We start from the raw sequence: 14,895 nt of genomic DNA, 5'->3' as shown, positions 1-14,895 counted from the left end.
TTCCTTTTACACTAGTGAGGGCTTTTTGAATGCTTGAATATCATGTAAATTTGAAAGTTTGTTTGTCATGTAGTCAGTTGCACCAGAGTCAACAATCTAACAATCAGATTCAATGCTTGTTTGTAATGCAGTGGAGAAAGCTTTGAGTATAACTGAGGCCCCTTCATGCGTTGCAAATTTGTTGTTTGCAATGAATCCTGCAAACTGCCCTAGCATGGCAGTGTGTCATCTATCTTCATTTTGAGAGGTTGATGCAACATTCCCATGACCCATGGTTTGCAAATACGTAGCAAATTCGTTTATGAGGGCCACATGACTTGCAGTGAAGTCCATGGATTCAAGAAAGACCCCAAATGTGAAGTTTGCTGCATGTTGACTCTTGAAGTGTTTTGAGGGAATCATCTTCCCTTCTTTGGTGAATTAAGGATTTAACTCGGGATGAAGAATCCAACATTTTTCCTCCACATGACCAACACCATCACAATAGGTACACTTGAGATGAGTATTCTTACCTTTGTTTACTTTTTGGTTTATAGCATAGGCTCGAGCTTCAGTTGGCTTTGAACTAATCTCACCATTCATAGCTTTCTTTCTAGCTTCTTCACATTGGACAGTAGCACACACACTTTTGAAGGTTGGCAATTCTTGGCTCATAAGTATGTGGCTTATGAGATCCTCATACTCAGAACTTAAGCTTCCCAAAAGTTGGTATATCTTGTCTTCCTCATCTCTCTTTAGTAGGATACTTGCATTTGTGGTGTGTGGAAGATACACATCCAGTTCATTCCACATAGTTTTGAGGCTACCAAGATGTTGCACAAAAGATTTCCCTTCTTGTTAAATGCTTGCAATGTCTTTCTTCAATTGAAACACCCTTGCATAGTTGTTTTGGTTTCCATACATGTCCTTCACTGAGTTCCACAAATCTTGTGAGGACTCCGAGTAACTGAAAATTTCTACAACATGCTTCTCCATAGTATTGAGAAGTAAGGACATAACGAGCTGATCCTTGCATAGCTAAGCCTCATAAAGTTGGTGAGGTGATTTTAGGAGCTTCGATGCTTCCATTTACAAAGCCAAGCTTTCCTTTTCCTCCTAGGGTAAGTGAAATTGCACGGGACCACGGTAGATAGTTGTACTCATTCATCAAGGCTGAACACAAATGCTGATTTGTGTTAACCTCAATGTCTGAGAAATTTGAAGGAGAGGTATGCGAGATGTCACCCTTAATATTTACTGAATCTTCTTCAGCCATAGCTTAAGGTTGAAGGAAAGACGTAGAGGAAGAAAAACGGCTAGAGGCAGGTTACAAAACCTGCTCTAATACCATGTCGAATTTTAAGTTTGTTTGAATTGTATGTTCATATATTGATGAACGAAAGTACAAGGAAAATATACAGAGAAGGAAAAGGGAACCGGTTCCAAGCAACCTTTCCCTAAACAACTCTAACAACTAGGTAAACCCTAAAGCTATCAACATCCTTAAATCAAGGCATTACATCAAACAACTAAAAAAACCATATCAACAACTCAACTAATCCTTAATTTGAGGGAGCCATTATGGGGACCATGATAGGAGCATATTCATGCGACTTAAATAGCTTGTTCTCGTGCATTTACGTTATGTTTCTTTAGTTATTTTAGTACTTTAAGCTATTTTCGTGTGTTTGTAGGTCCAAAGGGCTAAAGGAGCAAAAAGATGCATTTTGGAGACTTTTGGAGCACTTTTGGGCTAAGGACGGATAGCTTATGCTTGAAGCCAAAGTGTTGGACGAAATTGAAGACCTAATTAAAGACCAAAGTGTTGGACGAAATTGAAGACCTAATTAAAGACCAAAGTGTTGGAACCTTGTTCCCTTTAGTTTTAGGACATTTAAACCTTTCCTTTATCCTTAGCCGTGCATAACATTCCAACATTCCACACTATCACATATCATACACTACATATCACTTATCACATATCATTCACCACTTATCATATCATACACTCAATCACTTATCACATATCACTTACCACATATCATTCACCACTTATCATATCATACATTCATTTATCACTTATCATAATCATTCACTTATCACTTAACATATCATACACTTATCACTTATCACTCATAATCACCTACAACATCCACCTACTTCACCTACAACATCCACCTACTTCACCTAACATCCACCTACTTCACCTACAACATCCACCTACTTCACCTACAACATCCACCTACTTCACCTACAAATGACATAGCCATATGTTCCCTCCACTACTCCTATAAATACCCTTGCATTCATTCATTCAAGAATATATCTCATTTCATACACAACACATTACAAACACATTCTCCCTTCCCTAGCCGTGAGCTTCCCATCTCTCCCCTTATAATCCAAACACCATTTTTCCATTCCCCTTCCACTTTTCCATCACTCCTCACTCCATTCCACACTTCCATTCCCCCAAACCAACTATCCTTAGACCTTATGCTACAATAAAGAGGAAGAGAAGAGGGCCTAAACGTTCATACAATTCAAGTTTGAGTTGTTGGAATGTTTAGGTGTTTCTTTGATTTCAATGTTTAATTTTAATTCTCTTTGTTTTGTATGAGGAACTAAACCCCCCCTTAGCTAGGGGGTGATTCGAAATATATGTTTATGCTTGCATTTTGATTTGATTACTTCTAATTGCATTTCATAAGTTGTTGATTCAATTTGTTTAACCGTTTGATTGATAACTTATTTATGTATGTTTATTAAGAATGCGCGCTTAATTTTCATGCATGAATATGACGCTAGAATATAAGTGATTTTCACCTAATCGTTATGAACTTATATTCACAAGTAGTGGAGGTTGCTTATAAACAATCGCGTTAAATGAATTCTTGGCACGAGTTTTGATGCGAACTAATTAAGCACACAAATTGAAACCCTCTTGTGACAATTGTAGTAAAGATGCAAGTAGGGATCGTTCTAGACCGGGGATTAGGAGGGATTACTAAATCACTTGGAAACTGACTCAAAAATGTAAAACAAATGTTAAAACACTAAACTAGACTCAAAGAATACAAAACTAAATAATAAAACACTAAAACAAATCAAAAGACTCAAAGAATACAAAACACTTGTAAACACAAATTAAGACACTTTCTAACTAAATTGGACACTAAAGTAAAGGGGGATTGAGGTTTTGACGAAATTAAACTAAATGCAAGAATTGTAATTAAAAGGCAAAATGTAAATATGGATGTGATGAAAATATGGATGAATGCTAGCTAGAAGGTTCTTCTCCACACATGTCACACTTGCATACAAGATGATTTTCGGTTGGTCTTTCGATAAATTATGAAACTCAACACCCCGGGTTAATTAGGTCCGCTTAAATTAACCGTCAAGTTTTCCTTAAGTTAATGAATTGGATGATTGCATGCGACAACCCAAAGCATTCCCCACAAGTTCCCTACATGAATTGCATAATAGAGATACAAGCAAGAATCATTAAGCATCATGAAAACTATAAGTGTTGACGAGGCATTCGTTACTATGATTGCATGAAACTTATGCCAAGAATTTATTTAACGCGATTGTTTATAAGCAACCTCCACTACTTGTGAATATAAGTTCATAACTATTAGGTGAAACTCACTTATATTCTAGCGTCATATTGATGCATGAAAATTAAGCGTGCACTCTCAATAAACATACACAAATAAGTTATCGATCAAGTAGTTAAACAAATTGAATTCACCATTCATGAAATTCCAACCAAACGTAATCAAATCATATTGCAAGCATAAACATGGTTTCAAATCACCCCCTAGCTAAATAGGGGTTTAGCCTCTCATATTCACAACAAGAAAAATAAAATTGAATTTAAACATAAAGAACAAAGGATGGATTACACCTAGAACGCCCAACGAATCCACTTGAATTTCTGAGCGTCTAAGTCCTCTTTCCTCTTCTCCTTGCTGCGGCAGTGAGGTTAAATGGATGATTTGGATGTTAATTTGGGTTGGGGATGGATTTAGGGTGGTAAAGGTGTGCGGCAAGATTGGTGGAAGGTGTGTGGAGGTGTGGAAAGTTACGGCAAGATGGGGGAAAGCTGGAATGAATGGGAAAGCTGCGGCAAGGTTCAGGAAAAATGGGATGGTGCTGCCGCTTGGTTTTTGGGTGAGATTTATGGTGGAATGGTGGTGGAACTGGTGGAAAGACTTGGAAGTGGCTGGAATGGAAGAAAAATGGACTGGGAAGGCTCGGCAATCAATGGAGAAAATGGAGATGGTGGCTGCGGCAAAGGGTTGTGCTTTTTAGGTCTTTTGGTGGCTGGTGGGAGTCACGGCTTATGGGAGAAAAAACTGGCTAATTAAAATATCAATGCATGGCTTAAGGTGCCACGGCTGGAATGATTTGTTAGTTTATTAGGATGAATGGTCAATGGGGGGGGGGGGCCACGGCAGAATGTTATGAGAAAAAAAATGGGATTTGCGGCTGCTAGGTTCTTTTTGAATTATGGGAGAATTTTGAGGGGAGTGACGGCTGTTTTTAGTTAGGGTGAATAAGATGGTACGGCTGGGATGTTATTGTGGCTGAAAAATAATAAGAAAAATAATAAGAGGTCCCTAAGGTGCGGCTAAATGGTGGAAACCCTAGGGTTTTGAAATTCAAAACCCTCTTTTATTTTTATTAACTAAAATTCACCTAAAGGCTGCTAGAATTTAGGAAATAAAACTAGAAATTAAAGGGAATGGCTTAATAGGTGCGGCTAGGGTTTAGGGTTAGGATTTGGGCTAGGGCCTTCGTTTTGTGTCCTAAAGCGCCTACAAAGACTTCAAAGTGGCTAGAAAAATACGGACGTTTAAGATTAGGAAAGGTTACCAAAACGGGAAACTTAGGATTAACTTTCCTAAAATAGGAAACCTTGTTTGAGTAGGATTCCTCGTTTTGATAAGAATTCATCATTGGAGTAGGAATTCGTCATTTCTTCAAGTCTTCAACTCATTCATTCCTCTTTCACTCCAAAAGACTCCAATTTGCATCTTCTTGCACACTTTGGCCTTATAATCTGAAAATACACAAAAGTGGCCTTAAACACTAAAATAACTAAATAAACACAACATAAATGCACGAGAACAAGCTAATTAAGTCGCATGAATATGCTCCTATCAAATTCCCCCACATTTAACTTTTGCTAGTCCTCGAGCAAAACAAACCAACTAAAGAAAACAAGACGAAACAAAACAAACAAAACATAACCTAAACCTTCCAACATTTGCCTCAGGGATTTCCAATGAAACATGACATGTCAAAGTGTAAACACGAAATGTTCCTGAAACAAGAAACAAGAATACCGTGTACAAAATATATTTTATGTTTAATGATTTTGGGGTTACAATCTCTTTGTAATTTGATCCTCTGATTCTATCTTCGTAGGGTGTAGGTTTGTGGATGAGCTGTTGATCCAAAGGGCCGTCGGGGCTTGATCTAGGGATGAACAGTTGATGAACGGATCTTCGAGGGCTTTTGAGCTTGATCTTGAAGACTGGGTGTATGAATTTCTTCAAGGGGCAGTCGGGGCTTGATCTTGAGGGTTGATGGATGAGCGGATCTTCAAGGGCTTTTGGGCCTAATCTTGAAGACTGAGTGTATGGATTTCTTCAAGAGGCCGTCGGGGCTTGATCTTGAGGGTTGATGGATGAGCGGATCTTCAAGGGCTTTTGGGCCTAATCTTGAAGACTGATTGGATGTGTGGATTTGTTGAGGTTGTTGATCCAAAGGGCCGTTGGGGCTTGATCTTAGGACGAACGGATGATGAACACTTTCTTCAAGGGGCCGTCGGGGCTTGATCTTGAGTCGGCGGAAGTTCTTCAAGGGCCGTTGGGGCTTGACCTTGAAGGAGGGTTTGACGAAGAACGAAGAGTGTTTTCTTGATCCTTCGGGATTTTGCTTGAGAGCTTTAAAGTTTCAAGGCTTCAAGGTTTTGGTGTGATGTAAATTCCCTTCTTTCTTTCTTTTCTTCTTCCTTTCTTTTTTTTTTCTTCCTTTCTTTCTCTCTTTCTTCCTTTCTTTTTTTTTTTTAAATGAATGCCTTGGCTTCCTATTTATAGAATTTCAAAACTTGATTTTTGGATTTAAATAATCAGATGAAATAAATCATTTCTGCCAGGTATTGACACGTGTCCTATTTGATGACTTTTCCAATTTATTTCGATTTTTCGTTGAGTCACACGCTACATGTAAAATTTATGTGACACGTGAGCGTTGAAATTTTAATTATTGGTTAACATTCATTTCACCGAAATTTCGATGTCCACAAATGCCCCCACTTCAAGGCGCGTCGTAGACATGTGCTTGTCACGTGTAGAAGATGCGTTTTGAAGTCCCTTAATGTAGATGTCAACCCAAGGGCCGTCGAGGCTTGATCTTGAATTGAGCTGGAAATTTCTTCAAGGGCCATCGAGGCTTGATCTTGAGTTCGACTGGAAGATTTTCTGGTTTCCTCCAATCGTTGATTTTCCACAAGCTTAATCTTGAACTGGGCTGGAAGATTCTTTTGGTCTCCTCCGAAGGTCTGAACTTGATTTTGAATCGGACTTGTGATTTCTTCAAGGGCCATTGAGGCTTGATCTTGAACTGGGCTGGAGGATTCTTCTGGTCTCCTCCGCTCGTTGATTTTCCTTTGTGCTACTCTTGAACTGGGCAGCAGGATTCTTTTGGTCTCCCCCCGAAGGTCTACGAGCGGTTTCAGGATATGGCAGGCAAGTACGAAGTGGAGGTGCTGACCTGTTTCTTTGTTCAATCTTTCCAATTCGTATTGAATACGAATCGGAAAGATTGAAGTTTCCTTGTCCCTTCTCTGGCAGTGTATCAACCGTTGAAGATGACTACTCGAGAGCAATACTAGGTAAGCAATCAGGAATAGGTTCCAGGTAGTCGGTTCCAGATCGGAAGACTGACTCCAAGTGCCGGCTGATTGCTTCTTTCACTTTGCCATGCGAGTAAGAACAAGGACAAAGGAAAAGACAGGGAAAAAGCATGATATGAGATACCTTTGCTTTCGAAGAAGCAGCGAATGAATCAACACATATATTTGTTGTGCTTGTCTCCACATGCTTCGATGTATCATTTTCACTTGCCTTACTTGCTCCCCTTTGCAGAAGTGGTATTTCCTTATGCAGGTTTAGCATCTTCTCTTGTAGTATTTGTCCTCCGATGCAGGAGTTGAATGCAACATTTGCATTTAAATGGTGCTTCACTTCTTGGTGGCAACTGGTTTGAGTGGAGGTTCCGACATATTGCTTTCTCTGTCCTTGTCTTGGCAGGTGAGAACAAGGGCAAAGGAAAAGATAGGGAAAAAGCATGATATGAGATACCTTTGCTTTTGCCCTTGATGATATGAGATACCTTTGCTTTTGAAGAAGCGGTGAATGAATCAGCACATGCTTCAATCTATCGTTTCCTCCTGAGTCATCTGTACTTCAGGCATCTGGTATCTTCAAAGGTTGAATAGGTTTTCTCAAAGGAAGAAGAAGAATTGTGTATTTCGAGAGGCTTTGCTGGGAGTGCGCCCTCAGAGGTGAGGAAGAGTTGGGCATTTTCTTCAGGTCTGCCTTGCCATAAGAGACGAAGGTCGACACATATAGGGATTTCTTAATAGCAAGTGGTGGTACCGTTCTTTTACCCTTGTCGACAAACGTCTCTTCGATATCTGAACGACGCCTCTTCGATTTCTGAACGACGCCTCTTCGATTTCTGAACGAGCGCCACTTTTGACAAAGTTGCACGCGTTTTCTGAAAAGCAGAGAAAGCGTCGCCGAACTTTGCGCTTGTCGGCTAAAGACGTGTAGTTGCGATGATGGCCTCCACGTGTTCTCGACTTTGTCAGATATCTTTTGACAAAGTTGAACGCATTTTCTGAAAAAGCCGCGAACGCGTCGCCGAACTTCACGCAGGAAAATCCGGATTTTTGAATCGGTGGTCGTGTCGCTTGGCTTTTTACAGAGGTATCGATCACTCCAACATACACACTCTGAAAATTGCCCATTCTTGAAAATCGTTTCCGGCCTTTTGAGAATTAACTCCATCCACCCCTTCTCTCTGAACACCTTTGAAAAAATGGCAAACCCATCGAACCTTAGCTTAGACTTGAGTCTCAGCAGTGATACGGGCGCGCCGCGTCAAGGTAACGTATGGCGCCCTTCTTTCTTATCTTCTAACGGTCCTCTTACAGGTGAAGACTCTGTGATGCAGGATGCCACAACAGCTACAATAGTAGCTAGGAACCTCCTCACTCCGAAAGATAGTAGGCTGCTGTCAGGACGGTCCGATGAGTTGGCCGTTCAAGAGTCCCTTGCTCTCAGCGTTCAGTGTGCAGGCTCTGTGTCCAACATGGGCCAACGCCTACTTGCTCGCTCCCGTCAGGTTGAATCGTTGATGGCAGAGGTGGAAAGTCTCAAGCAAGAGATCAAGCAGCTGAAGTATGAGAATAGAAGTTTGCACGTGCTTGCAAACAACTATTCGACGGGCATGAAGAGGAAGCTTGATGAGCTGCAAGAATTTGAAGGTCGGATTCAAAGTGATCGTCAAAGGTTTTCGTCTTTCCTCCAGAGGCACCTTTTTCCTGGGTCTTCCAGCGTTTGGCCAAGTATTGAGGCCTGGAATGCTCTAGCTTCAATGCCTCCCTCTCCGATGCCTTCTGCTCCGATGCCTTCCGCTTCTAAAGTTTTGCCAAGTAATGGGGCTTCACGTGAACATCCTTTGTAAAAGCTCCATTTTTTTTTTTTTTTTTTTTTTTTTTTTTTTTTTTTTTTTTTTTTGTACACAGTTGTAATTTCTCGAAGATTAATGGACATGTTTTATTTTATTCAGTGTATTGTGCTAAATACAGATAAAACATATACATCACCGTCCATCATCATTACTTTTTATTTTATTTTATTATTATTTTTTTTATTATTTTTTTTTTTTACTTTTCTTTGCTTTCGGTGGCACTGATCCACCATTCGTTTATATATATATATATTTCAGATGGTGCCAGAAGCACCATCATTGTTTTTTTTTTCTTTCTTTTTATTATATATATATATATATATTTTCTTTTTGCACATGATTCCAGAAGCACCATCGTTGTTTTTATTATATATATGTATATATATATATATATATATATTTTTTTTTTTTTTTTTGGGATGGTGCTTTCCATCCAGATTCCATTATTTTTTTCTTTATATGGTGATCTGCAAGGCTGAGTTTGTGGGTGAAAACCCAGGCCGAATCCGAGAGAAGACGGAGGAAATCTTTGGGTGTGAGTTGACAAACTTTGATTTTGTCAATCACATTCAAAGGCAGCAGCAGAGGCAAGCAGACGGATGAGATCTTTGGGTGTGAGTTGACAAACTTTGATTTTGTTGATCACATTCAAAGGCAGCAGCCATGGCGGAGGTGCAGAAGCAGCCAGAGCTTGAAGATGGAGCACAGCCGTGAGGAGGTCAATGATCGAAGGGAGAAGGCCGCGCTGCTCAACCTTAGAGAGAGACAAACTGCCCATACAGCAGCATGAAGATCTTACTGGGTAGATGGGCGGAATGGAGAGCATGGACGAAGAGCTCAACGAAGACGCTGCAGACGACGTCGCTGGAGAGCTATTGAACTGCTGTTGCTGTTTGCTACAAGGGACACCGCTCGCTGCGGAGGGAGTGCGCGGGAGCTTGTACCTGTGCAGCTTCCATGGTGTACATAATCTGAAGCAAGTTGCTGTCTTGTTGGTCAGAGACGAAGATTTTGACAGAGAAGTGAAGAGGCCGCCTCTGGTCCGTTTGCAAGCGAGTGCACAAGAACGTCAATGCTGCCAAAATCATTTTTCACACATTCAGCAGCTTCCTGGACAGTCCAATTACTGGATCCTGCGTAGCGCTTATTTGTTTTGATCTCCTCGGGGACATCCTCAGGGTTGTCAAACACAGCATCTAGGGGATATACTTTGGTAATCTCCATCAAAGAACCATCTGGTAATACGCGTGATTCTTCAAACTTTCCACGTCGCAGGCTGGACTCAAAAATGTTCAAAGCAGGCACCCATGTTCCCCCAAGAATTTCAGTACCTGCAGCAGCTAGAGATTTTGCGATTGCCTAACCATACCCATTATCATCAGCTACACCAGCAATAAATGCCCTCTTTCCTTTCAAATTGATTGGTAACCCCGAGACAGGTTTGTTGTCACTAACCCCAGCCATTGCCTTTGTAACAAACTTATCCAATTTCATAGATGATGAAGTAAAGCACCTCTGGACAGATTGTACAGATGATATGTGGCATGCACTCGAGAGTTTAGTCCATGAAGCCACCTTAAAATTGCCATTAAGCATTGCAGTGCTCAACCCGAAAGCTCTATGCAGGGTCTGGCAGTTGCCATTTGCAGGCTGGAAGCAGCAGTTGTTGCCATCTCCGATAAATGCAATCTCACGAAGGAGAACAGAGATCTTTGTGCAATTGGGAGCGCCAATGTGGAAAGCGCAAACAACAAAAGCTGTGTATTTTTTAATTGGGAAAGAGAAGGGGGAGTTCAATTCCGTTATTGCCAGCGGTGTCCGGGTCGAATAAGCTGAGCAGCCACTTCATGTCGCCGACGGAGGACTCGAGGAAGTTGAAGAGCTTGCGGAAGTCTGTGGCGCTCGTGATGGCAACGGACGTCGTAGGAAGCTCTGGCGCTTGCACTTACGGACCAGGGTCAGGGCCCCGCTCCAGATTCTTCGACACCTCGGCGACGATGCGCTGAATCGGGCGCTCGTACAGAACCGGGGCCGCCGTGGCCAACCGGACCACGGTTCGGAGCTTCTGCGAGAGACGATCCACCTGCTTCCCCACCTCGGAGCACTCCAGCTTGAACGACTCCGACTCGTCGACAGCGGTCCGGACCCGCTCTGCCAGCAGAATCGGGTACGACAGTTCGTCCTCTATTCGCCTCTCCTCCGAAGCCATCGCCCGCAGGAATTTCTACTGTGTGTTTTGTTTAGCAGAGGGCGAGTCAATGGAGTCGATGGCGAGTCAGCGGCCGAGTTAAAAAATGCGGGGGTGCTGTGGAGAGGGACGCCTTTCCAGGTGGAGTTATAAATGGGGCAGACGAGGCTACCATGAGAAAAGCTTGAGTGGTCCAAATCGCGATCCGAATCCAAACAGAACCCATGCTTTTCAGCACACTCGTCGTCTTTCCGTAACAGATGACAGTTCGATTTACAGTTCTGGTTGCTCATTGGTCTGAAGTTGACGAAGATCTGTACTGGGAGAGGTTGATGGATTTGAGCTTCTACAGCAGAGAAGGGGATCGAGTGATGATTCAGTGTAAGGGTGCTGTGATGGGGTTCTTACTTTCCTGGGTAGAATGAGACATCAGGCCCACCAATAATCTCAACGGCAACAACACCGGCCCACTGATAAAAGTCAGCTTAAGAGAGAATAGGGAACTGTTGCTTGATGGGTTTGGGCTTGATGACGAACCTGTTCGTCTGTAGTTTCTTCTGCTGCCGTTGCTGCTCTTTTTGTTTTGTTTTGTTTTTGTTTTTGTTTGTTTTTTTTTTTTTTTTTTTTATTTTTTTTTTATTATTATATATATATATATATTTTTTTTTTAGAAGAAGAAGAAGAAACTGTAATAATTTTTTTTTTTAATAAAGAAATTGTAATAAAATTGACTTTCTTTAATGAAACATTTATTTATTTATTTTGATGTGACTGTACTTGAAGTTTTGAAGTTTCAAGTTGCCTACGTACTCTTCCAAAGAAGAGATCAAGTCATAACGTAGTTCAAATGAGTGATAGTTTTGATGATGATTTTGCCGTACACAGTTTATGCTCTTGCGGGCCAGGAGCGTTTGTTGTCACCTTTTAGGCTCGTGTGAACAAGGAGCTTTCGGTTGTCGCCTTTTAGGCTCGTGCGAACGAGGAGCTTTTGATGTCACCTTTTATGCTCGTGCAGACCAGGAGCTTTTGGAATTTGTCAAACGATCTTAGAGAGGCATTCCTTGCAATCTTTATAGCAAGGAGTCTTGACCGAGTGATTGAAGAAGTCTTTGGGGAAGAAATCGCGCATCGTGATGGCAACGGACGATCTTTGTGTCAAAACTTCATCATCCTCAACACTTTCATGTAGCTTTGAAGGTTGACGGTAGCAGCTTTGCCCCCTTTCCGATTGGTGAACTTGTGGAGGAGACCTATGTTTCTTGTGCATTTTCTTTGGAGTGACATAAGTCCATCCTTCATCTTCACTTGACTTGACTGACATGGTTTTGGAGCATGCCCCCAGCGGTTGAGGTGAAGATTTTGAGTTCAAAGAGCCAGAAGTGACGGTGGTATAGTTTGACTTCACCACATCATTAAGATCTAGCTCGATGATCCCTTTCTGAGCCAACTTCATGATGAGATCTTTTAGCACAAAGCACTTTTCCGTCGGATGACCAATGAAGCGGTGGAATTTACAGTACCTTGGATTGTCAGTACGGTTCATCTCTTCCGGCCGTTTACACTCAGGTAGGTTGATCACCTTTTTTTCCAGCAAGTCATCTAACATGGCAACCACGTCAGAGTCGGGGAATGGATAAGTCTTCTCCTCAAGCTCCTTCAAAGTGTGTCTACGTATCTCTTGATCACGAAAAGCTTCGGTTTGAATCGCCTTGCCTCGTGTATGGGTTTTGACTGGAGTTGTGTTGAGCGTCATTGCTTCCTTGGTGGGTTTCCACGCAGCCTTATCCACCTTTGGCCCCAAAACTTTGTCATTCTTGTAGTCGGCGATCTGTTCTTTCTTCCCATGACGGGTGATGCTTAACTCCATATCATGGGCGCGGGTGGCTAACTCCTCAAATGTTCGTGGTTTGATGCCTTGAAGGATGTAGTGTAGTCCCCACTGCATGCCTTGAACGCACATCTCAATGGCAGAGGTTTCAGAAAGTCGATCTTTACAATCCAGACTTAAGGAGCGCCATCTATTTATGTAGTGGATGACAGGTTCATCTCTCCACTGTTTCGTACTGGTCAGCTCTAGCATGCTTACAGTACGACGAGTGCTGTAGAAACGGTTGAGGAATTCCCTTTCTAGCTGGTCCCAAGTGTTGATAGACTCAGGTTCGAGGTCAGTGTACCAGTCAAAAGCGTTACTTTTCAGCGAACGCACGAACTGTTTGACGAGGTAGTCTCCCTCTGTCCCAGCATTGTTGCAAGTTTCAACGAAATGGGCGACATGTTGCTTCGGGTTGCCTTTTCCATCGAACTGCATGAATTTTGGGGGTTGATAACCCCTTGGCATCTTCAAAGCATCAATCTTCTTGGAGTAAGGCTTTGAGTACAGTACGGAGTCATGCGAGCTTCCTTCGTACTGTGTCTTGACAGTGCTTGCGATCATCTCTTGTAGCTGCTGGATAGAGAGAGATCCCATGAATGCCGTTGCTTGGTCTAGCTTTGACTTCTCTTCATCTTTCTTCGCTGGTGGCTCCTCTTCTTCGTCGCCGTCTTTCTTTAATAGGCCAATATTTGGGTCGACTTTCACGTCGGGCAGCGCATCTAGTTGGTTGACAAGTGCGGCAATCTGCAAGTCCTTCTCTTCCACAGTCCGTGTGAGCTTTGCGATTGCTTCATTCATCTGAGCTAGCTGTTCTTCAACAGAGGTGACGCCGATGGTCATGACTTGTGCAGCCAATAGACATGACTTTCCTTCAGACATCCATAGTGCTGATGAAGAACCCCATTGGCCATTTTGGGGTGTCATCTTGTGTGCCTCAATAGCATGCTTTGGTGCCCCTAGCAAGGTCAGGTGGATGACCGACTCGCTCCTTTGATGCTGCTCTTGCTTGCTTAGCAGTACCAACTTTGCAGCGGCATGTTGAGGAGTGGTTGTGGTACCAATGGATGCTCCATTTGTGGCGGAAGTGCTTATGCTTCTTCCCTTGGTGGTTGCAAGAACGGCTTGTCCCTTGCTTGATGCCATTGATTTTGGAGGTGTGCTTTGGTTGTTGTCAACTCCGTAACCATGCTCCTTCAACTTCTTTTGAGTTTTGGTGAGGTCGTTATCTTTGTCGTTGACGGTGTTTGAAACCTTCTTTCCAAGATTTGAAGAGGAAGCAAAGTCATGCCTAGCCTTTGACATGAGTTCGTAGGCATTTGGGTTGAAGCCTTCTTCGGTCCTCTTAGTTGGAAGAGAGCTTGGTTTCACTATAACACCATGTTGGGCCTCCAGACGGTTGATGAGTCCGGCGGTTTGCAAGTTTTTCTCCTCTGCAGTCTTTATCAGCCTTGCAATTGTTTCCTTCATCTGAACCAGCTGTTTTTCAATGGAGGTAGTGCCGATAGTCATGACTTGTTCTTTGTTTGAAGCCATGGACTGTGCTTTAATATCTTGAATGGAGACAGAGATGAGAGGTAGAGATAGTCCCACTGGGCGTGCCAAATTTGTAAACACGAAATGTTCCTGAAACAAGAAACAAGAATACCGTGTACAAAATATATTTTATGTTTAATGATTTTGGGGTTACAATCTCTTTGTAATTTGATCCTCTGATTCTATCTTCGTAGGGTGTAGGTTTGTGGATGAGCTGTTGATCCAAAGGGCCGTCGGGGCTTGATCTAGGGATGAACAGTTGATGAACGGATCTTCGAGGGCTTTTGAGCTTGATCTTGAAGACTGGGTGTATGAATTTCTTCAAGGGGCAGTCGGGGCTTGATCTTGAGGGTTGATGGATGAGCGGATCTTCAAGGGCTTTTGGGCCTAATCTTGAAGACTGAGTGTATGGATTTCTTCAAGAGGCCGTCGGGGCTTGATCTTGAGGGTTGATGGATGAGCGGATCTTCAAGGGCTTTTGGGCCTAATCTTGAAGACTGATTGGATGTGTGGATTTGTTGAGGTTGTTGATCCAAAGGGCCGTTGG

At 42.4% G+C, this 14,895-nt stretch overlaps 1 pseudogene; it reads right to left on the bottom strand.

Moving 5' to 3' along the window:
• Positions 1-9,266: 9,266 nt before the first annotated feature.
• On the bottom strand, positions 9,267-11,046 carry LOC148693041 (enoyl-[acyl-carrier-protein] reductase [NADH], chloroplastic pseudogene; annotated as a pseudogene).
• Positions 11,047-14,895: the final 3,849 nt, after the last annotated feature.

The sequence above is a fragment of the Pyrus communis genome, chromosome 11 (assembly GCF_041283825.1).
Source record: "Pyrus communis isolate YQ-2024b chromosome 11, ASM4128382v1, whole genome shotgun sequence".
NCBI classification, from domain to species: Eukaryota; Viridiplantae; Streptophyta; class Magnoliopsida; order Rosales; family Rosaceae; genus Pyrus; species Pyrus communis.
This window is presented reverse-complemented; position numbering and strand designations above follow the sequence as displayed.